Consider the following 5,315-nt stretch of genomic DNA (forward strand, 5'->3'; position numbering starts at 1 on the left):
TGAGAAGCTTCTTAGGGGCAGCACAATATTGGAGGAAGTTCATTTCTAACTTTTCCTCAATTGCAGCGCCCTTACATGCTTTAACAGGATTGAACAAGGTGTTTCAGTGGGGAGTCAAACATCAGAAAGCCTTCGACACCTTGAAAGAAAAGATTAGTACAGCCCTTGTACTAGCACTACCTGATCTGCAAAGGCCATTTGAGATCCAAACATATGCCAGTGACTATGCCATGGGAGCAGTGTTGACACAGCACGGTAAACCCATATGTTATCATTATGAGACTTTTAATCCTGCAATGGTTGACTATCCTACATATGATAAATAATTGTATGCATTAGTGTAGAGTGTGAAAAAGTGGAAACATTACTTAATGGGCAAAGAGACAGTAATACATACTGATCATCAACCACTTCAATATCTACACTCCCAAACTAAGTTGTAGCAATCAAGGCACTACAGATGGATGGGTTTTCTACCACAGTTTCATTTAGTCATCAGATATAAAAAGGGCATACATAATAAAGTTGTAGACATGTTATCTAGACCCATTATAAATGCATCTACTATACTTAAGCATAATTCTGTACTACATGAAAGCTACATTGAACAATATGCTCAAGATATAGACTTTAAAGATGTATATGCAACTTTGAGTCAAGGCAAACAGGTAGAAGAATTGGATTATCATGTGAAGGACTGACTCTTATACCATTGTGGGAAACTTTGCATTCCACAAACTGAGAGAGTAAAGATAATTAGGGAAGCACACACTTCTCTGATATCAGGTCACTTTGGGGTAAGTAAAACAGTTGCACAGCTGCAAAGATTTTGTTATTGGCCAAAAATGAATGAGACAGTTTCTAGATATGTAAGAGGGTGTACTATGTGTGCTAAAAGCAAGCCCAGCAATAGAAAACTAGGCTTGTACACTCCATTACCAGTTACTTCTCACCCTTGGGAAAGTGTTTCTATGGATTTTGTTGGAGGACTGCCAAAATCTAGGAAAGGTCATGATTATCTATATGTTGTTGTGGATGGGTTCAACAAAATGTGTATTTTGATACCTTGTAATAAACATATTACAGCTGAACAAACTGCAAAACTGTTCTTTGAACATGTATGGGTTCATTTTGGATTACCCACTTCCATTGTACCTGATCAAGACACCCAATTTGTGGGGAAGTTTTGGTCAAGTTTGTGGGAACTGATGGACACCAAATTGAAGAAAAGCATAGATTTTCATCCACAAACTGATGGCCAGACAGAAGTAGTTAACAAGACAGTGATCCAGTCACTCAGAGGATATTGCAGCAAACATCCTAAGCTTTGGGATGAACATTTGTGTTATGTGCGGCATGCTTACAACAGAGCAAAACATTCTTCTACAAAGAGATCTCCTTTTGATACCTGTTTTGGTTTCACACCAAGGTCTCTTTTAGATTTTGTATTTGGTAAAAATACCACAATTGAGGGACAGTGATGTGGATAAGGCAACTAGGTTCATTGAACAAATCCAGGAGATCTACCAGGCAGTACAAGAACAGCTGGAAAAGAGCCAAGCCAAATACAAGGCAAGGCATGACAAGCATCGAATGGAGCATAGTTTCCAAGTTGGTGACCAAGTCTGGCTGTATATCAGCAAGGACAGGATGCAAGGTGAAGGTAAAAAGCCGAAGCCTATCAAGTATGGACCTTTCCAAATACTTGAGAGGATTGGTGAAAATGCTTTTCGCCTTGATCTACCAGCTTACATGCACATCTACTCAGTCGTAAATGCAGATTGCTTGAGATTGTTTAAACCCTCACTGATTGAGGATCCCGAAGAGTAGAGTCAATTGCCTTCTATTGATGACCTGCTACTTGAATATCTTAATGAATTGCAGGAAGACACAGTTCTGGACAGGAAGGTGAGGATGACGCGCAGGGGAGATGTTGAGTATCTCAGAATTGGACTCGAGGGTTCAACGCTGAGCAGTGCAAAGTGGATAGAGATTGGACAAGTGAGAAAATTGTACCCTCACTTAGTCGATGCTTGAAAACAAACTTTTGGTGGTCCAAAAGCTTTTTTAGTGGGAAGGTCGTGATTCCATGAAGAAAAATCAAAGCACTGTGATTGTATCAAATCGGGACAAACTTTGAATTCAAGAGCACAGAGCAATCAAAAAGACCTCTGAACAGTGGCAGTTGGTAGCTAGCGTGGAACAACAAGAACCTTGGTCAAATCACGCTGACCGAGGCCCATGGAGACTGCGCAGGAGGCGAAACTGGCACCTGGGAAGCCTGGATCGGGAAAAGGAGGCTGTTTCTGATGTGCAATTAGCTCTTAGCGCTAATCGTGCATCGCTGGGCAAAACCCCTCGAGAAGGAAGGGCCTCGAGCGCTCGGTCGCGTGGAAGCTGGGAGAACCATGGGGAAAAGCGCTAAAGGCTAAAGGCGGGACCTGCACTCCAAAACCAGCGGTATTTATCGAGGGCACCCTTGGGCAGTAAGCGGATTTGGAGAAAAACGAGCGATTCCACTCAGCGCCCGACGCGTGGCAGGCGGAGGAGAGAGAAAACCGCCGCTCATCACGCGCTAACGGTCGAGCAAGTCAACCGCGCGAAATGAGCGAATGACATTGGATCTGGGGGCTCCAGATCTAACGGCTGAGAACGCGCCCGATGAAAGAACCAGATCTGACAGGGGATTTAGCCGCGGCAGAAAGAATTTTGATGTCCGATTTGACCACCGAGTTGGCGGATGACTCATTCCACAATGTAACGAAAAAAAAAACAAAACAAAAACTAAATCGACGAGGAAAAGCTGGCGCAGTTCGCAAGAGGACAAGTGGCCACTCCCTGTGAGCCATTGATGATGACGCCAAGACAGGGAATTCCAAGCAAGCAGTAGCAGGCGACCCGATGGAGGAAGAAGAGGAAGCGAACAGTCATGAGATCGATTGGCTTTAAAGCCAAGAACAGAGACCGAGAGAGGACGCCGAGAGGAAGAACCGGAGAAAAGAAGAAAAAGACAAAGAAAGGAAGAGACAGTGAAGCAAAGAGCAGAAAGACAAAGAGCCGAGCTGACCTGCAGCTTAAGGCAGCATCGAGTAATCCCTAAGAGGATATGTCGGGAATCAAGCACCATATTGGGCTCCTCCCATTAAAGACCAGAAAGGTCAAGTTCTGGTAAGGAAAGGAGTCTGTGTACTCTAGTGGCTTGGGGGATCCAAGAACCACCCTACCAAACATTGTTCTGTTTCAGGAGACTCAATTTGATCTCCTCATTGCAATTCTCTGCTTTAAAGACACAATAAAAGAAGGCCACCACTAAAAGTTGGACCGGAGACATAGCCCTGGAGGATAGGGTGAACTCCTTATTAATTGTTGTGCTCTTGTATTTGCTTACTATGTTTCTCTACTGTTTTCCATATTTCCAATGTCTGTGTATTTCGCAATTTGATCGATCTGTTGCCTAAAATCACATAAACACACACCAACACATGAGTCTATGATACCTTCATTCAATAGTTAATTAACTGAGGTCACTCATAGGGTGATTATCAGATCACGTAGAGTTTAAAGTGGACTTTCATCACATCCACCTCAGAGCGCGCAAGGACCCTGCAAAAAAGTGGAACGAGCTACCTTATATGGCCACAAATGATGTGATCTTCGACGTACTAGAGACATGATCATTGGAGTGGTGGGCTCCAGACATCTCTGTGCTGGAAAAATCTGTTGCGCAGAAGAAGGAGGTGGCAAAACTACACGTGGCACAGTTGGCGAAAAAGATAAGGAAAGAAGCAGTAGCAGCAAAGGCGCAGAAGGCACGGGACGTTGCGCAGACAGCAGCAAAACAGAAAAAGGCCGCAACAATAGCACGGAAGGCAGCAGAGAAGGAGCGCGAGGGCAAGAAGTTTCCTTCGCCTGAGCAGGAGCAAGAGATGGAAACAGAGGTAGAGGAGGGCAACGCGGACCCACAAATAACATCAACATTATTGAAGCGCCAACACCCGAGAGAGCAGATGGGGTCGCGCAAGAAGGTAAAAGCGTCTAAGCTGTCTATCGACCCGATCACCCTTACTGGGGGGGATCTGCACGATATAAGAGAGACAGTGTGCGACGTCACCGAAGAGGCCCTCCAGAACTTTGTGGAGGAGAATCAAATTATGTTGGGGGCCCTCTGAGCGCAGATTTAGGACAACTGGCATTGTTTGATTGATTGGTAGCACTTGGTATGTTGGCATTGATGTCAATCGGACTAGCATTAAGGTAGATTCTAGACAGAGAGTTTGCAGCCATATTTCAGGTAGAAAATGGGCTCAAAGACTACATTAGACCTTCTCCACTGGAAAGTGTTTTGAAAAATATTTCCAACGAATGTGGAAGTCCATGAATGGATCTCAGGATCAAAAGTTATTGTCAGTCAAAGTAAGGATCTCTAAGTCCTAGAAGCATGCCGAATTTCACAACCAGAGGGGAAGACCGAAATTTCAGAGAATCGGAGTTTCAGAGGTAGGAGTCTCGAGACCTCAGAAGGTCAAAAGCTCGGGACCTCAGAAGGGTCAAATTTCATAACCAGGAAGTAGGCTAGACTTTGGACCGTCAAAGGGTTGGAGACTTTGGGACCTCGGAAAGACAAAACATCAAAACCCTTCAGAAATTCAGAGTTTCGGGATTTGGTTACTCCTTACAAATTACATTTCTTTGAAAAATGTCGAGGGTTGTAGGGAGCAGAGTTTACAAAGGAACTCGTTGCAAAATCAAAGGACCGAGGGACCCTTTCTCTCTCCTATAATAGGACACATCGCAGCAGGTGATTGGTCCTCAGTAGGTGATGGTGGCAGATGATGCCAGCATGACGTGGCAGTATGAAGGACACATGGCAGTCAGAATCAACATTATTGGGTGGCCTAATGGGGCAAATCCGGGTGATACATGTCACCACTAAGGAGACGCCATGTGGAGATGATGTCGAAAGCATGATGTCATCTCGGAGGTTAGGATTTCATAACTCCTTTGTAATTGTAATTTGAGAAAAGTAACGATTCCAGGGGCTTCTGATGTTGATTGTCATTTGGTCATAGAGACCCAAAGAAGTAAGGGCGCAGAGCAAGGCATAGCAACTAAGAGCTATGGAGATTCCACGTGGGTATTTCAGACCCCGGAGATTTTATAACTTTGTTCTAATTGAATTTTGAGAAATGTTTTGATGCATGGGAGCTCTGATGTTGGTGGCGCTTGGTTGTGGAAGACCAAAGAACCATGGTCAGAGAGAAAATACACAAGGAGATAAGCCCTCGATGGGATCCTGAAGGCCTTAGCACCTAAGT

Source organism: Pinus tabuliformis, chromosome 7 (genome assembly GCF_031772625.1).
Source record: "Pinus tabuliformis cultivar Carrire ecotype Pingquan chromosome 7, CPIR1, whole genome shotgun sequence".
In the NCBI taxonomy this organism is placed as follows: domain Eukaryota; kingdom Viridiplantae; phylum Streptophyta; class Pinopsida; order Pinales; family Pinaceae; genus Pinus; species Pinus tabuliformis.